A 22,339-nucleotide genomic window follows, 5' to 3' on the forward strand; every position below is an offset into this window, starting at 1 on the left:
CCACTGGATTTTATATATATTATTGGTAACTGTAACCAGGAAAGGGTAATTCAATGCTTAATCAATTGATTGGAATAATGGATTTTGGAAAGATCTGGATTACATGAAGGATCTGAATGCTTGGTCATGGAGTTGCCAATGTAGGTTGTCTCCAGATGCAAACTTTATCATCTGATGCTATCATTCTGAACTAAGCACTATTATCTTATTGAATTCTACTAATGCATGTTTCCAAATTATAAGTAGATATCTGGAAACAAACCTGCATTTTAATTCTACCATTCATAAAAGCACAAAGAGGAGTTAATATTTTCAATAACATCAATGAATTATTTTAAAATACTTTCACTTTTTTTTAAAACAAAGCCCTTGGAGTAGATAATCTTGAAAGTTTAAATAAAAAGAAAGAATAATGTAAAATAACATATAAACAAACCACCTAGTATAAACCCTTTCAGATTTTCAAGAATTATTTTTTCTATCAGTAGATATATAGTAGATGTTCAATATCTATTTGTTGCATTATAATTACATATCATTATATAAAAAGTGAGATCACATTCTTCACTGTTATATAAAATATTTAGTTATTATCATATCTTCAACATTTCTGTATTTGATCAAGACTGTTTCATTCACACCCTCATGATGATTGCCACTCTTAGGGAGAGGTGATGTAGCTTGTTGTTGTAAGCAGCAAGTTAGAACAGTGAAAGCAGACCTCCCCACCAGTCCCCTAAGTTTATTCATATACCCAACTTGAACCATTTCACCTGAAGTTTTCCCTATCTCTATAGAGCAATGGTACAAAATGCTATAATCAAGTTACTGAGTAAAATGATTTATTTGTTGCTTTGAAAGCAAATTTTTAGATAAAGTCTAAATAAGGAACTAATCTTAATTATTCATAGAGATATTAAATTTAGGCTTTCTTCTATAGATTAATATTTTAAATTGGCTACTCTCTGGTGTTCAATATCCTTCAATGTTTGCAGTGGCCATGACTTGTTACATCACCAAAATCATATGGAACAGAGATGCCTAACAACCAGAAATGCTCAATACAAAAATATTGGTAAAAGAGAAATGAACATCTATGTTCTCAAGTCTTTCCTATTTAAGTTCTATTTGTTACAGCTGCTTGGTATGAACAGAATCAAATTCTTTCCACAGATTTTCAGGTGAGGAACAAAGAACATAAAAGTGCCCTGATAATGATAGTAATAGCTACCAAATATTTGCCAATGAATATATTCTATGTACTACTGAATATTTTACATAAGGTTCACAGTTTCTCTCAAAATTAGATTATATTCATTTCACAGATGAGGAAACTGAACTTCATAATGTCTAAGTGACCTGCCCAAGCATGCCAGAGAGGAAACATCTGAAGACAGGTTTTCCTATCTCTAAAACTCATGATCCTTCTATGACAACAAGAAGAATTCAAATAGTTCTATCTTTAATGCAGATATTTAGGAAAGTGAAAAAATATCTAACCAGAGGGGAGAAAAGATTACAATTTTTAAAAAGTCTTTTCTGATAGAAAAGATTTCCTACTTTCTCCTATGGCCCTTTACCTTTGCCATAAAAACAAAACAATGTTTCTTGTAATATATTGGCTACTTTCTAGGGCATAATGTCAGGGACTCATAGAAGAAATTTATTTCTTCTTTCTTGGCAAACAGACAGACTACACTTCTCTTACACCTAAGTGGTTATGTGGCTGAGTGATAGACAATGAGTGTGAAGGTAAGTGACCTGCAATATGTCCTGCCTCAGTTTACTAAAACTTCCCAAGCATAGTTTTCCAGATTCTTTCCTCTTCTGCCTGTTGAATGCAAACAAGCATAGCCTTGGAAGCCACACACTAAAGATGTTGAAATCACAAGATGAAAGGGCCTGGATTTCTGAATCACCACTTGGAAGAGATGTGCCAGTGGATGGAGTACACATATTTTGGATATTACACAGGAAAAATTAAAATGTCTATTATTAGAGCTATTGTACATCTTTAAGATTTTATCTATCTATCTATCTATCTATCTATCTATCTATCTATCTATCATCTATCTATCTATCTATTTGAGAGAGAGCAAGAAAACACATAGGGGTAGGAGATGACTGTGAGGGAGAGAATCTCAAGTTGACTGTGCACTGAGCTCAAATGCAGGGCTCTATCTCACAACCCTGAGATCATGACCTGAGCTGAAATCAAGAGTTGGATGCTTAACTGAGACACTCAGGCACTCCTGGAGCTATTACATATCTTTTGATTGATTTACACAACAACCAGACTTACATTAAACTAACCAATGAATCTACTTTCTCATTTTGACTTAAATCTGGATAAACATAGGGGTCCCAGTCAAGGAAAAGAAGGGCCAATGTGTGAGCAGATGGACACATTTAAGTTTGCAAATTTATTTTTTTTAGCTAATCTTTGACTAAATGAAGACCAAAGGACTCTGAAAATCTGCATGTTACATGATTTTTAAAAGAAGCAAGAATATGATGTATCTTTCTTTGGGCCTCTTTGGGTATTTCTTTGGGTAGCCCAGAGTAAGTAAAGACCTAGAGGTGGTGTTAAACCACAGATGTGGACAGACCCAAATCACCCTTTCCATATATTTCCTAATCAATTCTTACTAAGTCAATATTTTTCTGGTAGGATCAGCATACCCAGGTTCCCCAAATGCTGCTCTACCTGAAACCATAGGTGGAACCATGATTGAGGGTTTTCTCAGTCTTTTCAGTGAAGCCAGGTGCTATGCTCTAACCACAGCGCAATGGAATTTCAGTTTTTGCCATCCTATTTGGCTTTGACAGAATAAATCAAAAGATCCTGCTCCTTCTTAAAGACTCCTACAAGTGATTGATGAAACTCCCCCAAATTTTAACATCATGCACTTCAAAAATAAGTATTACTTTTATTTCAGGAATCCTCCAAATCCACAGCTTTTCATGTATCTTCATTTTTCCTGGCTGTCCTTTCTCATCACACTCTTAGAAAGCTTAAAAAAGTAAAATAATTTACTCATGCCTTTAAAAAAAAAAAATCTTTTCAGCAGACACCAAGATAGTCTTGTGATTTTTTTTTTCAATCCTAACATGAATTTCATCTATAGACCGACCTCAAGTTCCTTCCGGAAACATCCATTCATTTTCACCATCTTCAAGTGATAAACATAAGAAACATTGCTTTGCAATAGGTGTGTAAATGTAAAAAAAACAAACAAACAAACAAAAAAAAAGTACATAAATCTTTGTATAAATGTTACTATAAAACCCAAAAGATCACAGTCCCAGGTCTATATGCTAAGCAGTCAGCATAAGCCTTACTTTAAGTAAAATGGAATGAAACTAAGTTTGGATTTCATGGTTCTGAATTTAAAATGTGGCTTTCCACTCATGGCCTATGTGACTTTAAGCAAGTTACTATTCTCCAAACTTCAGTGTCTTCATTTGCAAAATTATTATAGGAAAGGCTATTCTTTACTTTGTGAGGGTCAGATTGGAAAAGCAAACCTTCAGTGCCTTGAATAAAAACTAAATTTGAATGAAAAATTCTGGAATCTTTATCCTGGTTTTGATTAACTTACTTTTCATCACACTAGAACCCTTTTGTGGAAGGCAGAGCTTTTTCCAACTCTCAGATTTAACCGCTTTCGGAAATCTCAACTAACTGCTCCCATCAGCTCCAAGCTTATTCAAATGGAAGGAGAGAATATGAGTAGTTTTAGTAAGATAGAAAAAGAAAGACGTTAAGAACGTTTTTATAATAACTTAGAAAAGTTATACAAAAAAACACCCTCAGCATGAGCAAAAAAAATGTTAGTTTGCTGGGTATTTCATCCGAAGGAACTTGAGAAATCTAAGTACCCCCTCCAGAGCCGAGAGAATGCAAGATCTAAAAAGGTGCCCTTCCCCTAAAGGAAAGCTGATGATGGAGAGTCAGCTGGTGGAAATGCAGAGAACTGGTCAGTGTGTTAGACCAGGAGAAGGGTAAAATAGGAAACAAAGATGAGGAGATGAGGGGGGAAGGAATCCTCAATTTCTATCCAAGGGGACTAATGGATCGTTTTAGGGACTGATAGATGACTAGACAGGAGAGGTAAATTAATTTGTGAACATGCTTAGTCACCTAATATAGGATTTCCTTACTGGTAAGGGGCTAGCTCTTCCCAACCTCATATTGTGGCTATATTATGGCTATAGCACAGTTATGTTCTTTTTAAAAATTATTTATTTATTTATTCATTAGAGACACAGTGAGAGAAGCAGAAACATAGGCAGAGGGAGAAGCAGGCTCCCTCTGGGGAGCCTGATGTGGGACTCGATTCCAGGACCCAGGATCATGACCTGAGCCAAAGGCAGATGCTCAACCACTGAACCACCCAGGTGCCCCCAGAGCTATGTGCTTAAAACTTGTTGTAAAGAAGTCATTCTTACTTGCATGTAACATAGAATACAGAGGATCTGCTTGTTCCTGGAAGGAAGTAGAAAACGATCCCTAACTTTTTGGTCTTCCTCCTTACAGATGCCAGTTCATTCCCTTTCTTATACTTACTGGGAACTTTCTTTGGGACCCTTAAGGCTCAAGAGGAAGGGGTGAGATGTTCTTAGAGGTACCTTTTAGTTAAGATAGTATATGTTGCCTTCATGGTACATTTTAAAGAAATAGGGAGCAAGCTATATAGTGTTTTGGGAACATTCCTTTTTCTTTCTCATATTAATTCTTGTTAAAATTACTTGAAAAGACACATTCTAGGTTTATTTTTTTCTTTTACCTTCTGGTGGGACAATAAACAGTATTTTTTGTTGTTCGTATTTATTTTTTATTTATTTTATTCTTATATTTTATTTTTTAATGTTTCTTCTCATAACTGTATTTTTTATTTTAAGCTTTTATTTTAATTCCAGTTAGTTATCATATCGTGTCATGTTAGTTTCAGGTACACAAAATAGTGATTCAACACTCCCACACATCACCTGGTGCTCATCACAAATCTACTCTTTAGTCCCCATTGTCTATTTCACCCACTCCCCTTAAACTGCCTCCACTTTGGTAATGGTCAGTTGTTTGTTTTTAATTAGATGTCCTTTTGATGACCATCATACTTAGTTTCAACTCCTCTCTCTCATCATTTGCTCTATAATTCAGATCCATGTCAAATTTTCCCCAAGACCTTTGAAGAGAACAGGGTAGCTTTTTGTGGTAGCTCCAGGAAAGCACAGTATTTAATGAAATGTGTAGACTCTGTGTTCAGACAACCTGGTTCCAACCCTAGCCCCACTGCATGCTGGTACAGGGAATTTAAGCATCCTCCTTAAAGCTTAAGTTTCTCATTGGCAAAGTAAGAGTAACAATCCATGATTATCTGTTCATCATGAATCTACTAAATGTTGCTATAATCCACACTATGTACTAAACTCTGTGATTAATACTAAGGCTGTGTTGGTGGAGAAAAAAAGAGAGACAGAGACAGAGACAGAGACAGAGAGGTAGAGAAGAGGGAAAGAGGGAGACTCAGTCCCTGTCCTTGATGAGCTTGACATTATCATAAGGATTAAAGGAGTCAGTGAATTTAAAAACATTAAATGCTCAATACATGATAGTTATATCTATTATTACTCAGGACACTGTTATTATTATGACACATAGACCAATCGTGGTGCAGGTTATGAGGCTTTTAGGGGATTTCCAGATTTCTATTAAAAAAAAAACAGCAAAAAGAGCAATTTGCTTTCAGATGAAGTGTGCTTCTCCCACACTAGACTGCTGTTAGAACAACCAAAATGTATTTGCATGTGCTATGTAGGAATCACATTAAAATGCCAACATGTGACTATTTTTGACCTATAATATCAGCAATCTCACATGCCCGTTCTAATGTCAGCAGGGGGGAAAGGAGTTGTGTGAAAAGATGTATGTGGGAAGGAGAACACGGTGATGAATAGTACATGCTGCAAAAGTTTCACACTCTTCAACATCATATTTAACTAAATATAGATTTCTGATAATTAGATTTTAAAATATTCTCAAAAATGGAACATTTTGGCTTCCTTCTGGCTATAGCTCCAATATGAATTACCAAGCCTAATGGAAAATACTTTTAAAATGAAATCATCTGTTCCCCGTATCTGAAACAAGTGCAGGCAGTATTTGTACAGAAGTCTGTATCTGTCAATTGTACACAGTATAATATTCTGAGTATTCCAAATTGAAACATATGCAGCAACTTCCAGGGTCACGTTCTTCTTCACATTTCTGTTTATCCTTCACCAATTCATTCCAGCACATATTGAGTTTATTCAACAGTTACTGAATGCTTATGACAGCCAGAAATTATTTAAGTGCTGTTATTCAAGAACACATGTAAGGTGGTAAATCAAAGCATTTTACAAAGGAAAACAGCCTGTAAAATTCATTGTGTGGCACTCCAAAATATCACTAACTTCTGATTTTGGAGTTTGTGCAACTGCCTCACACAGGGTCCCGCAATTCAAGGGTTACAGATGTTGTGATTCAAACCCTAAGTCTGTATTCCGTGAAGATGGATATAATCACTGCCATCAACTGACGAGTTATGCATGAAACGATGGTGACAAACAAGGCCACAAGCCATCACAGGTCCCTGAAATTACTGATGTAGTACCAAACCTTCAGTGAGTGAAAGAACAGGTGGCCCTCGCCCTGTAGGCTGCAGCTCTAAATCTTTACAATGGACTGGGAAATAAGCACTTCACCATTTAACATGAGCAGAGGAAGTCACTTCATCATTGGTCTGTCGCATGAATTGCTGACATAAGAAACTTTTCCCTACTTAGAAAACCACAAGTACCAAGCGATTACTTATCAGTTAGAAAATGCTTGGTCCCCCCACCCCCACCCCGCCCCTACTCCCACTAACAGTCTCATATCTGAAATAAAGGCCAGTTCTCTTTGAGAAACATTTTGGTGCACTAAGTATTTGAACTCCAGTCATCTTCCCCTAATCCTGCAGCAGCAAACCTTTCACGCATCTGTCAATGGCATATAAATTTATTTATAACTATAGCTGTACATCTATTATCCATCCATCTGACGCAAAATGCCAACTGTCTGATACCTGAACAGCAGTTCACTGGATATCATTTTTGAAAAATGTTAGGACCAACCTGCATCTATTATACAAGATCTTGTGGTTTAGGATTAGAAAGTGAGAAAGAGAAAACCCAGAATCAACCTGTCAGTTACTGAGTCAAGCTATAAATTGCTCCTAGAATTAATTTCTACCATCTACCCATACTTTAAAAGAATAACTTAGTGACTATGCATGCTCAAAGCTTTATTGGAAGGAAGAATTAGACAAAGGAGAGAAAATACTGGCAGAGCCCAATTAACATTAAATTATTTAATTGATGAAGAAAGATAAAGGAGGAATTGGACATCAATTGATCCTTGTCACAGATATGTAGTTTATGATTTTTGGAAAGACACCGAGTATGAAAAACATGACCATTTCTTATGCCAATACTGAATATAAGAAGGAAAGAAAATTAACTCTAAATACCTACTGTGAATCTGCTGCTTTGCTTACAATACTGCCTTTAACGTCTCGCATGATGGTGTTACCCCCCTTCATTGCACAAGTGAGAATCTGAGATTTGTAGAAGTTAAACAAACTTGCTCAAAATCACACAGGGAATATGTGCTGAGACAGGATTAGCCTGATCCCAGTCCCTAAGTCTTTCCATTTCATGAATCTGGAGCAAACAGTAACCTGGAAAATAACTCCTTTCTCACCTGAACTTGCATTGTGTGGACTAGGTGCAAAGCTGAAATGATGGTCGTGGTGATTTATCAAGGGATCATCCAAAGATTTGAACAGATTGCCGCATCAACACTCTAGAATGTTTACTATAGCAGGCTTAATATAATCCTCCCTCCTCCGCCCCTCTCCAAACTCCAACAAAAGGTAGTTCAGCAATCTGACACAAAGAAACTGGAACTAAACTCAACCTTCCTCAACAGCAAATCACTCACATGCTGACCAGAGAAGGAGAGAGCGGGAGCAGTGCTTTTACCCCCACCACTCACTGGGATAAGCACAGCTGGGCTGAGGAGACCTCTTTTCCTAAATTCTGTTGCCAAGCTGAATTTTATGATCTTCACTGGCAGATGATCAAATACAAACTCTTAACATACAGCCAAGTTATCTTACAGCAGCTGTTGGAAGAACTAATTTAGAATGCAAATCTAGTCCTTAATCTATGGGAAAACTGTTGCAGTGATGGATGGTTTTTGAAGCAATAGTTCATGAAAGACACCCCTGTGCCTTCTAGTATTATGGAAGGAGAAATATTTAGCTGCCATTTGTGTTTATTTGTTTTCTTTTGAGCAATTGCCTCTATAGGGGGAATTAGAGCCCCATGGAGGAGGGTCCAGGTGTTTAAATCTGCCTCAACTCTCTTTTCCACATAAATAAAATTGAGATCAGAAGACACATGTGTACACTAAGTTTCAGATAATGTCTTCTTAGTATCTAGGACTTCTGGATTTTAGGCTAAGTCATCTAAAGAACAAGGCAATGGGGATGTTATAATTTGCCTGGAATTTTGTATCATATCAAGAGAGGAGGAAGGTCAGCACTAATCACTGCCTCTGCCTCTGAACAATTCTGTTAATCTAGGTACGAATTATTAAATAAAGTTGATAGTCTTTTTTTTTTCTTTTTGTTCATTTAACTGCCAGTGAACAGTGCCCCTCTAGAATACCTAAACACCTAAGAACTCACTGAATAATTCCACAGCTTTGATCCCCATCTTTTCAGTTGAACAAAATCTTAGAAAATATTGACTCCTGGTTATTAGGTAGTTTCTTAGAATTCTATTGAGTTACTGAAGGAACCTGGGCTTGTGCCGTATCTATGAAGATCTCATCTGTGGCAACTGTCAGAGTTAATGCAACAGAAAAATGTATGTCTATCTGTTCCTGTTTTGTTAGGTGTGGAGAACGATTATTGTGGAACTGTGAATCAATTCAAAGAATTATTAGAATAAGAATAAAGGGAAATTGTTCTAAAAGGTAAAAAATTAGAAAAGGAAAGATACATCCACTTTGGGTTTTTTAATGTTATTCTTTGAGCTTAGCTTTGTATACTGTGGAGAAAAGTTGGTAGTCTGAGTCTAAGTTATTTGACTTTGAATATTAAACTAGAAACTCTCTAACCCATAATGTACCTCTTTTTTAAAGATTTCTATTTATTTATTTATGAGGGACACAGCAAGAGAGGCAAAAGACATAGGCAGAGGGAGTGGCAGGCCCCCTGCGGGGAGCCTGATATAAGACTGGATCCCGGGATCTTGTGATTACAACCTGAGCCAAAGGCAGATGCTCAACCACTGAGCCACCCAGGTGCCCCCCATGATGTACCTCTAACTAGTCACTTTGACTTATGCTCACTGTTCTACATGAGCTAATATCCACAAAGGAAACAAAATGAAATTGTGCCACTCATATCTATTTGTAATCTTGCTTTTCCCTGACCACAGGTCATTGCTTGTCAACCCTTAGTTTTCTTAGATACATAGCTATCTATATTATTGATAAACATGAGTCTGTGGTAGAGAAGATAGGGTTTCAGTTGGGATTAGGAAAATACCACGAATTCTCTGCAATCACAACAGGGAGCTGGAGCTATTAAAGTTCAATATTCACTATATTCTCTAAGATTAGGTGCTGCCAGAGCCCTTGATCATCCTAAATCTTTCTGGGGATAAAACACTGACAACTCATCTGGAAATACAGTGCCCTTCTTTTTCATTTACTATTGCCCTCAATGGACATATGGATATTTTACATTATTGGGCATTCATCTTAATTGTTGATGTGGTACATGATAGAAGAGCCTAACGATGTGTTTGGTATTAAGATACCAAGAAAAGTCGGGATCCACTGTGAAGCCATCTAATGTACATGGACAGACCAAATATTTTGATATCAGGAAATGAATCAAGCTCACAGGAGGAAGACCATATTCATTCACTAAGGGTGAATTAGGGCAGAGGGAGTTTCTTCCATCTCTCCTAAGAATGTCTCCATTCCTTGTCATGGGGTGTGGGCTTTTCTGGTTTGAGTATGAAAGAAGAGGAAGACAAACTGGGGGAGGACTGGCATATTATAAACCTTGGGTGAAATGAAGCTTCAAGACATATTTATATCTGAGGTAAGCATCATGATATTCACTTAGCCATCAACTTACGCACTCAATAAATATTTATTAAGCACTATATGTCAGGCACTGCTCTAAGTACTTGATAAAACACTGAACCAACACAAAAATGATCTTTGCCCCAACAGGGCTTATTTTTTTTTAAAGATTTTATTTCTTTATTCATGAGAGACAGAGAGAGAGGCAGAGACACGGGCAGAGGGAGAAGCAGGCTCCATGCAGGAAACCCCATGTGGGACTCAATCCTGGGACTCCAGGATCATACCCTAGCCCGAAGGCAGACACTCAGAAACTGAGCTACCCAGGTGTCCCAAGAGCTTCTATTCTAATTAGTAGTGGACAATAAATATAATAAATAAGTAAACTGTGAAGTATATTAGGATATAATTAATTCTTAGGGGAAAAACCATTGGTAAGGAGTAGGAATGATGGGGGTTGAAATCCTAAACATAGTGGCTGCATCATAAGGTGGTAACATTTGAATAAAGTTTGAAAAAATAAATGTGGAAATCTGAGAAAATAGAATTCCAGGCAGAGAGAAAGAGAGAGAGAGAGAGTCCATGCAAGAATCTAGAAGTAGGAACAAGCCTGGTGTATTCAGGATATAGTAAGGACAGGTTTGGAATTAGTTTGAGGTAAACGAAGTACTTGCTTTAGGAGAAAAATTTAAGGGGATACTAAAAACTCCATGATCAAAATGAACAATATTTTCATGCAATATATTTTTTAAATTAAAATCAATACCAAAAACTCCATGGTGGACAACATAGCAAAATTTTACAGAAGATAGAATCTGACCCTGTACTTAAACAACCCTGCCTCTTTCACCTGGTTCCAGTAAAATTTACCTACAAAAGCAGGTGGCCAGCCTGTGGGCCACAGTTTGCCAATTTTATCTTTTTACTATTGCATTTAATATTTGTTCTGATTGCTCAGTTTTTCAGCAACCCTTAAATTTTGCACCTAAGTGCCTCACTTGCCTTACCTAGTCCCAGCTCTGCAAAAGAGGCCAGTGAAGCTGTAAAGGAGGAAGTGAGGGGGTCTCTATGGGAGGGAATGAGGTCACAAAGACCTCTGAAGGCCACATTATATAGGGCTGTATAACCATTCTAAGGATTTTTCCTTTTAACCTAAGTGAAACATACCACATTGGAGGTTTTTAAATGAGAAGAACATCTGGTCTGAACTTACATTTTTAAAATGTTGAGTAAAAGGAGTAGAAGCAGTGAGAATAATTAAGAGGATGTTTATAGTAATCTAAATGAGAGATAATGGATGGTGGTTTGGACCAGTGTGGTAGTGTGAAAGTGGTGGAGAGCAATCAGATTCTAGATATATTTCGGAGGTAGAACTTACATAATCTGCGTAGTATTGAATATAGGGTGTGAGAGAAGAAGAAAAGATAATTCCAATATTTTTACCAGATGAACCAGAAACATGGAGCTGCTATGATCTGAGAAATGCTATCTATGAAACAGGTTTAGGGAACGAGCCACGGCCTATAGTTTTGAACATTTTAGATCTGAGGTATCTACTAGCTGACCAACTGAAGATACTATATAAACCATTGATATTCAAATATGAAGTTGAAGAAGAGATTTTAGCTGAAGAAATAAATATGGATTCCATCTTGAAATCTATATTGTTAACTTATTCGCCTCCTCCACTCCCAGATACTGAAGTCATCTTCTGTAAACTAGAATTGAGGAACTTTATAGAGAATACATGTCTTCATGAGATAGAACTATGTTAGTGTCTACTCTTCAAGACTCTTCAGTAGTCTAGGAGTTTGTTTAAAAACAACAACAACAAAAATCCCCTTGGTTTCTGTACCTTTGGTGGAATCTCTGTTTTCCACTGAGGTTTTAATTCTCAGCATTTTTTTAAATGTAAAGATTGAAAATGTGTTTTAAATTAGAGGGGATTACATGGTAAAATTTTAGTAATTAGATCCCACCACAAATGTCTCACTTTCCAGAATCTGCATTAAATTTTCTGCCAACATGAGATGTGCTAAAGAACTACAATGTAACTAAATATCTCCACAGGGGAAACAATGGAAAAAAAAGAAAGAAACCTCTCCTCGAATTATTCAAAATAAAGATCTGTCATTTCATATCAGTCTCCAATAAACTGTAATAAATTTTCAGCCAATCTGCATGTTTTATGAATATACAAACATGGCCACTTACATGGGGCTGATTTTCAAAGTTCGGCATTAGGTTATACACTGTGGCTACTGTTTAAAAGTATAAAAATCATATGGCAGCCTAAGATGACAAGTTCCTTGTGGTAAACTATTTGACTAGCAGCATCTCTGGGCCTTAGCCCTTTTTCATTCAAAAATAGAAATATATTGCCATCATAGGAAATCCAGCCATAGAAGAAATTTCAGGCTTTTCTGATTTTTTTTAATATTTTTTTAAATTTTTATTTATTTATGATAGTCACAGAGAGAGAGAGAGAGAGAGAGAGAGAGAGAGGCACAGACACAGGCAGAGGGAGAAGCAGGGTCCATGCACCGGGAGCCCGATGTGGGATTTGATCCCAGGTCTCCAGGATCTCACCCTGGGCCAAAGGCAGGCGCCAAACCGCTGCGCCACCCAGGGATCCCCCAGGCTTTTCTGATTAATCCTTTCTAAGGGAAAGGCAGGAATTCCAAGCAAATACACACTATTTTATAATTTCATATTCCATTCAGTTTTCTTTATGCATTGCACTCTAAATGTTAAAATATCTTTTATGCTTTCCTGAATTGTTCTGGATTTATAAAGTAATAAAATATGACAAAATGCAACAAAGAGAGAAAGTATCAAAGGACATATTAAATGTTTATTTAATCATATATTTATTCTAAATACTTTATGAAGTCAATAAATATTTTATTACGATAATGTTCTATCATTGCTCTAGTACTGCTCTGAAAATGCTCCTGTTTTAAGAAATATGAGTTGGGTTAGAGAGATAAGAAATAGTTTTACTATTTATAATACATATTACAGACACAGCTAAGAGTAAATGCTGGGATCCCTGGATAGCTCGGTGGTTTAGCATCTGCCTTCGGCTTGGGGTGTGATCCTGAAGTCCCAATATCAAGTCCCACATCAGGCTCCCTGCATGGAGCCTGCTTCTCCCTCTGCCTGTGTCTCTGCCTGTCTCTCTCTCTCTCTCTTTCTCTCTCTCTGTGTCTCTCATGAATAAATAACATCTTTTAAAAAAATAAATAAGAATAATGCTGACTTTGGGTAATTGATTTTAAAACATTTACTTCTCAATGTCTTTTAAACCATGAAGATAGCTACTTAGTGTTACTTAAAATAAGATGAAAATTAAAGATAAATGTTCCCTAGCCCAAGCCGAAACATAAAACAAACAAAAAAAAAACGAACTTAGGAAACCATTAAAAATCAACAAAATTAGACTTGCAAACATTCTACTAAAACATATGCTAAACTGTTTTTTTACAGAAATACTGAATATTCATTGAATTATAATTCACATGATTTTAATTTCTACAATAACTGCATTAAGAATGGGAAAAAGTTGATAGGAAAATAGATCATAAGCCACCTTTTTGAATTAAGAAGGCAAAAGCACAATAATAATAACAATACAGTGCAAATTACCAGCCAAACCTTGAGGGCTATTTCAGGAGAATATTTCATATGAGAGAGAAGAGTTAAAGATAGACATGACAACTCAATGAGACCCAAATGTAAATGATAAAACCATCGACAAAAGCCTTGAAGGGAAACGCTTTCCCCATCGAGGGATGATTTCTACTGGCCTCCAGGTGTAATATCATGTGCACTGATGAGCTGATCAACAGAACAGAACTTCTACCCAGCTGTAATCAAGAGTGATTGATGGTTGGGACAAAAAAGTTGATTATCATGACAAGTTCGCTGATGCAGAGAAAATAAGCTCTGCTTGGGAAATGGATAAAAAACCTGTTAAGAGACTACCTTCTGAAACCTTATTTATAAAGGCGTCTATGAGAAGGTGTAAGTTGTACAGAGGGATCGGATATTCCGATAAACCTGATAAGAATAAATTTGCCATACCTGGACCTCAACAGATTTCCTATGTAAGGAATTTAAAGGCTCATTTAGGCCCAGTAAAAAGTAAACCACATACACTCAGTGTTACCTGTGCAATTCTTAAAAGTTATCTCTCTGCTTCTCAAAGTATTACTGAAAATCACACATGGACACAGAAAATTAAACTTTCATAGCACACCATGCCTCCATTTGCCCTCCTCAGCTCCCTCCTCACAAGGAATAAACTCTCCAAATGACTGCAACCTTTACCACTATCACATTCAATTAACATCAAAACATAGATTTGGACTGAGACAACAGATCCCAGAGGCAGTATTTTGCATTTAAAATGAGGTTTGGCAGGCTTGAAAAAGGTGAATCTGGGCCAGAATGTTTGGTGTACTACGGTGTTCTAAAACAGACCATACAGAGATCTAGAGAGTATGAAGGAATACATCCATTTTCTCAACTTCTGGTTCTAATGTCTTCGAAGAAATTCTAGCACCACAATCCAACGCAGTGTGCAATTTATAGCATGCCTGGTACAATTTCAATCTCCTTAAACTTGCAATAAAACCAAATAGCCACTCTTAAACTAGTCATCACAAGAAACTTTTAGTGTGAAGGAGGTAAATTGAATGGGTATGTTCATTTCATCTATAATCTTTGGCCATGTGAATCCTTGGAAAAGGTAAAATGACTCTAGTTAATTATACAGATATTAGGACTCAACAAAAGAGACAACACATAGCAAGAGCTAGGAAAGCCAGGATACAAAGGGACACAAAATCCAAAATGACAAAAGAATAGATACTAACATGAATTATCTTTTTCTTAAATTCCTTTGTTCCTCTGCCCAGGAACGAATTCTTCTACTGTCCTAGTTTTCAGGGCCATGGCAAAACTTATGGTTTATTAAATGCTGAATAAACTATATGACATATAACAAAAAGGGCAAGTGAAGGGCACCTGGGTAGCACTGTCAGTTAAGCATCCAACTCTTGGTTTAGGCTCAAATTGTGATCTCAGGTGTCCTGAGATCCAGACCTACCTCAGACTCTATGCTCAGGTGGAGAGTCTACTTCTCTCTCTGGCCCTCCCCACCCTCCCCCACCCCATTCTCACCACTGCATGTGCTTTTTTCTCTCTCTCTCCAATAAATAAATCGTATTTATTTTTTAAAAAGATTTTACTTATTTATTCATGAGAGACACAGAGAGAGAAGCAGAGACACAAGCAGAGGGAGAAGCAAGCTCCCTGCAGGGAGCCCGATGTGGGACTCAATCCCAAGACCCCGGGATCATAACCTGAGCTGAAGGCAGATGCTCAACCCCTGAGCCACCTAGGCATCCCCAAATAAATAAATCTTAAACACACATACACACACACACACACACACACACACACACAGACTTCTTGCTTCACCACATTCTACCTTCCTTTCATTGTGTCCTTCCATGCTTTGCCTACTCTTCTGGAAACTCTGTTTTCAATAGGTGTTGGATAAAACACACTCTCAGCACAGATTCTCTCCTCCCCTCTTCAACACTTAGTATGATCATATTGTCCTTTAAGTGGCTCTCAATTTTGAAAAGTATTTCTACACTCCAGCAGTTTGTACTTCTAGAAGTTTAGTAATGAGCATATCCACCTTGATTAACCTCTGTATTGTGTGTAGAACTCAAGTGACCAATTGTCTTAGCTGAAAACTGTCAGCTGATGCCAATGCAAACCTCAAAATAAATTTCTCTTAGGGCATGTCACCTGATATGACAAATAAAAGCCTATGCTGGGACTTAAGAGCTCTGTTTCAGCTGTTTCAACAGCTTAGTGACCTTGAATAAGTCAGCTGAGATGCTCACCTTTGGTTTTTCCATCTCTACAATCTCTAAAATGGAGAGAATGACTTCTTAGATATAACTAAGTCCTAAAACACAACAGTTCTCTGAGGTAGTCCATAGAAATAACAAATATCATTCTGATTTCCAGAAGTTATATAACACATCTGCTCATGATATCCTACATCAACTTCTCTTTCTAGAGAAGATGGTAAAATTTTCTATGTCTAAGAGAATCTGATAGAAAAGTGAATTTTATTATTATGTTTCTCTTTGTTTATAGAGGAAAAAAAGCACAGAGAAAGATAGACTCTTTTACAAAGAGTTCTCTTTTCTCAGTCCCTTACCCTTCATTCCATCCACAGATGAAACTCTGGACTATCAAAGCCTGATTCAGAGAGTCCCAAAATATCCCAATGTTGAAGTTTTATTTTTAAAAGCCTGCCAAAGAAGCACGATGCTTAAATAGGTTCCTGTGCTCTTGACTGGCTCATTTCCTCCTGAAATCTCGAACAGCCAGACTCAATATTTCTTGCCTAGTCCTTCTGTTCCAAGTTTTGTTTCTGAGAATTCCTGACGGAGCTGTAGGCTCCATTAAGGAAGTAGATGGGTGTGAGGCTGAGCGATGAAATGGGGCCCAAATGCACACTCAGAGCATGAGCCCTCCAAAAGGGATGTGCCAGGCACTTGCTTCAAATACATCCAAACCTATAGTCCCATCACCACATGCCTCAAAGCTCGCTCCTCACACAAGGGTGACATGACTGCAACTAAACCCCATCAGGCCCCAGACATGCCTCTTTGTACACAAGCTGAATGGCCCTGTCATAGAAATACTTTTGATGAAGAAAAAGCACTAAGTGGGAAGGCCAGAGTGCGCAGGCCAAAGCTCTAAATAGCTCTGTGAATCTTGAAGACGAACAGGAGACACTCTCTTATGAAAGAGATGTTTCAAAGCTGCCTAAAATTTAATTTCTAACTGGGTCCCTCAGAAAATCCTTTGGGACTTAGCAGCAGTGGCAACAGGCTTAGAGAGGTGGAGAGTTTCTAAGAAATCCAGCTCTGCCAGGGACAAGTTGACCCTGCAGTTTTTAAAAGGTAAAAGGTAAAGATTTATGAGGAGTGAGAACCTCAAATCAACACAGAAATACACTAAACACAGGCACTTTCAGCAGTGTAGATTCCTTTAAGCACTTTTCTGAAAGATAGATATTTTCCAGCTTCAATATTTCTGAAGAAGTAATTTAGCATTCAGAGAATAAAACAATGATAACCCCATTATTTGTTCCATAACATAAAAATGACCTTTCCATTTCATTTGCTATACGGTTTACAATCCAATTGCCTATGTGTTCTATTTTATAATCCTTAGAACATGGCTATAAGGAATGGCTATTCATTTTATTTTTAAAATTTTTTAAAAAATATTTTATTTATTTATTCCTTTGAGGGAGAAAAAGAGAGAGAGCAAGAGAGAGCACGCATGAGCTGGGGGGAGAGGCAGAAGGAGAGGGATAGGGAGAAGTAGGCTTCCTGCTGAGCAGGGAGCTGGACTAAGACTAGATTCAGGATTGATCTCAGGACTCCGGGTTCACGACCTGAGCTTAAGGCAGATTCTCAACCATCTGAGCCGCCCAGGTATCCTTGGCTTTTCATTTTAAATAAGGTGATTATGGAAACTGTAAATTCAACAAAGAGCCCCAAGACATATGGCCAATCAAAAAAATTGGCAGATCTAGACAAGAGGTTGTCTAAATCCTGATCCAGTGATTTTCCTACCATTACACTCAGCTTCCTTGGATGCTGTTTTCAGATTTGGGGTTAGGTGCACATCCCCATGAACAGATTTTTATTAACCCTTACTGTAGGATATGCAATAAAATATTGAAATCTGAATAAGGCAACTGTATCTATGAACTCTCCTGGGCATGTTTTGAGGCTGCAGATACTGTCAGAAAGAGGCAGGAAATGTTTAGAAAACTGCAACTGAGGCCTTCAAAAAGCAATTTATAATTCAGGATAAAATATGTGTGGGTTTTTTTTTTTAAAGCCTCAGTAGGGTAGTAGATGCAACAATTCCTTTTTATTTTATAAAATTTAAGCATTATTAAACAGGAAATTTGGAAAATAAAATTGGGAAGAAATAAGAATAGTTCTTAACTTCAGTACAACCACGATTAGTTTTTTTCTCTCCCTCTGAGTAGTATTTCCTTTTAATATCAACACACACAAATAATGCAGATTTAGTATTTAAAAGAAATGTCTTAGGTTGTGATGATACAAAAGTATAATTATTTAATTTGGTTATTTGGTAGGAAAAAATGTTCCTTTTAGCAACTTCAACACTATCTTGCTTCATTTGGTTACAGAGGTTAACCCAGAGATATAAATTAAATTCAAACATATTGCTTAATTTTACTACATTCATGGGTTCTAAATTGTAGAAAAACAATAATGATTTCTATTTTATAATACCATTGGGAAATATATCAGTTATATTGATGATAGTCCCAAGATCCCCTTTGGAGGGGCCTAAGGGCTTCAAGCAATGGACCTTCTAATGAGGTGGTTTTCCCTTCTGTTTTACAAAAGAGCACCTTGAGGTAATTGATGCTTGATAGTTCTGAGTCATAAAGGACATGTTGCTTCTATATTATCACTTGGTAATTTGCATTTTTACTTAAATGTTCACCATGTTTATGATAAGTTGTGTGACTGAATATGGATGATGCCATTTGAAAGTACTCACAAGCACTGGTGGGCAAGGCCTCACCCAAGTTGTAGATGACTTTCCACAGCAGCTGACACATTCAGGCCCCCTCTCTGGGAACTCACAGATCTCTAGCCACACCATTACTGTAGGATTGGCTGGAGCCTTTGATGGACTTTCCACTTTGCCTGGGCCAGACAGAGCAGTAATACTGGATAAGAGTAGACACTGAACCTGCATGACCAGTGACTGGCCAGGTAGCCTTGTATGTCTCCCACATTCTCTGTATCACAGTTTCCACATGAGAAATTAGCAAAAATTTTCTTCTGTCTCTAACATGAAATACTATTGTATGTTAATCATAGTGATTCTTTGATGCAACAACTTAATAATTTTTAGTTTGGGGCCTAAGATCTTACTTTCCACTCTATAAACAGTCATCAAGAAATCATTTGATATCTCAATAATCTTATATCCATGCTGATCTAGAAATAAGCTGTCTTTCAAAGGCACGCTTAACTTGCCCAAGCCAATGGTAATTTATACTTATTTCAAGATGCTGATAAAATAACTGGACAAATTATAAACTTTTGGTAATTAATTGGGAACTTTTTACATAACCCCTATCTGTGTTTCATGTAAATGTCAAGAAAAGTTTTTTAAGTTTTTTTTTTTTTTCAAAGAAAAAGACTGTATCAGGAGAAAGCAATCTCATTTAAATAAAAATATAGTATAATATGCATTTAAAAAGATTTCTGTGGGGCCCAAAATAGAAAATGTACTATAAATGAAACAGGTATCACATAACACCAAACTACACAGATTATAATATGAAGGGTTAAAAAATAAATAAAAGCATAGAGGGAAAGAAAATTGAATTTTCGTGATGCAAAGATGAAAAGAACTACAAGCTATTATTTTCATTGGAAGGGGAAGAAGCTTTGAAATGTAAAAAGGTTCATAAGGCAAAAATACTTTCCTATGTGATTGAGGATGCAACTAAGGATACACATGAATTACAGTGTTACTTTTCCAGAATAATTTTAGGTTTAAGAATGGAAATAGGCAGATAAATTCCAGATTTACCTGGAGGGAGTAGATGCAGTTGTATTGGGATTGTAAAACTTTTTCTTGGCATTAAAATGGTCAAATATGAGATATATCTATATGCATCTATCTAGAAAATATTTGTATTTTCTCTTAGTGTGAATATTATTTTATTATATGTGGATGAAGGGGTGATAAATCCAATTGATCTTGGCACTTACTATTAAATATTTTATAAAAATAGTATTCATGGACATGACCAGTCAATAGTAAACAAATCTCATATTTCCAGCACATTAGTTCCCCTTATTGACATGATAATACTACAGAGACTTTTAAGTCTCTAAAGGAGTTTCTGCTCCTGTACTCCAACTTCACGATAATTATATTTTATTTGTAACTCATGGTAAAATGTTGCTATGTGATTTATAAACTCAATAACATTGGGTTTTCCTATTTTCTTTAAACCACAATTTAAAAAATTAGGACTGCATAGTGAATTTACATTCAAGTTTCAAGATAAAAATGTAAAAGCAATGAATTCACATATGTCCAATTTATATAGAAAGGAATGAAGCTATACTGGGTAATTATCTGATAAATTCAATTCATCATAGAATTCAGTTCAAATCTAAGCCAAACATCCAAATGACTACCTGTGGTAGGGAGAAAAAATGATATTTAAGAATTAATCCCTGGAAACTATGAATATGTTACATTATATGACAAAGGGGGATTAAATTAGCAGATGGAGTTAGGTTGCTAATCACCTGATTTAAAAGTAGAGAAATTTTCCTGGATCATCCAGATGAATTCACTGTGATCATAAGGGTTGTGAAAAGTGGAAGAAGGAGGCAGACCAGTGAGGGTCAGAATCATTCAATGTGAGAAGGATTCAACTAGCCATTGCTTGCTCTAAATATGGAAGGGAGTCATGAACAAAAGGGAAGCCTCAAGAAGCTGGACAAGAAAGGCAAGGAACTGAATTCCCCCCCTGGAGCTGCCAGAAGGAACCTTACCCCGCCAACACTGTGATTTTAGTCAGTGATACCCATTTTTGACTTCTCACCTCCAGAACTATAAGATAATACATTTATGTTGTTTTAAACCATTAAGTTTACATGATTTATTACAGCAGCAATAGAAGATTAAGGCAGTAAGCATCTAGTGAATGGTCAAGCGTGCAGTTGCATACTTATGATCCAGACCAATTAGTCTAAATTCTCCAAATACCTCAGCTATTTTCCATGTGCCACATGCCAGACACACCTGAAAGTGAAATTGTAAGAATGAGAAGCAACGGTCCTTGATGAATACATATTGATTTCTATATCAACTTGAAACTTCATTAGCAATATAAATTGCTATTCTCTTCTGTCAAGGAAATAAAACAAGAATACATTTTATAAAATATGTAAATGCTCTTTATGTTAATATATACCGGGTAATAATTCTAAATACTTTAAACATGACTTTGATACCAATCTACAGAATTAGAAACATTAAAAAAAAAAGGAACAACTGTCTTGAAGTGGTGACCCATAGCAGGAGATAACCAACCAAGGATTTAGCCTGGATGTGGCAGATGGTTTTCTTAAATTTAGTGGGAGATTGGGTTCAATGAGCTTGAAGTCTCTTTTTGATTCCCAGTTTACAGGAAGTGAACTTAACACAGAGGAAAATATTGACAGTGAAATTGCTGGCAGGAGGAAATATTGAAATAGCCCCCATTATTTGTAAGAAGCTCTCAACATGGCTCCTGGGAGACTTTTGCATCATTATCTGATCAGTTCCAAAGTGAAATATCAATACCATTTAAGAAGGAATGAAATCAAGAAAAAATCACTTTAAATAACAATTACAGAACTATATGATTATTCACTAAATGTTTAGAAATGACCAAATTGCAACTATTGAGTTCAGAACTCAAATTTACATGTTGGAGGACCGCCCCTTTTTTACAACAGCTGGAAGAGATTATTATATGATATTTTTCAGTTGAAAAGATTTTTTGTTAATAAATTAAACTATGACAAATTTCTTAAAATTCAAATCAATTCAAAGCACTCAGTATTTAAAAACAAACAACAAAATAAAACAAAAAACCAAAAACCTCTCTTTCAATAAAATGCCACATGTTTAGTGTATTCTTTTTTTATATCAACAAATACCATTTAGAGTCTATGCAGGCAAGCTATTCTTTTTTTAAGCCAACAAAAGAAATGGTATACAACTATCTGATGACAATACTAGTAGGTAGGAGTTCATAAGACAGTAGCAATCCTTATGCAAAATAAGATGTTCTGATAGAAGAAAAAAAGATACTTTATTTCTGTCACATCTGCTTTCTCTGCATGATTATCTCACATGCTCTTCTCATTATCAGAGAACCTAAAGGACTTACTTGCCTAGAAAGATTAAATACTGAAAGGCCTAACATTCTCCAAAATCCAGATCATTTTGGTCATCTCCACACTACACATCACC

General features: G+C 36.4%; 1 protein-coding gene across 5 annotated transcripts in view; it reads right to left on the reverse strand.

Annotated features, from left to right (window-relative positions):
• ZNF385D (zinc finger protein 385D) overlaps positions 1-22,339 on the reverse strand; it is an 892,499-nt gene that overhangs the window by 91,124 nt on the left and 779,036 nt on the right. The gene's annotated exons all lie outside the window — the stretch shown is intronic.

The sequence above is a fragment of the Canis aureus genome, chromosome 22, assembly GCF_053574225.1.
Source record: "Canis aureus isolate CA01 chromosome 22, VMU_Caureus_v.1.0, whole genome shotgun sequence".
NCBI lineage: Eukaryota > Metazoa > Chordata > Mammalia > Carnivora > Canidae > Canis > Canis aureus.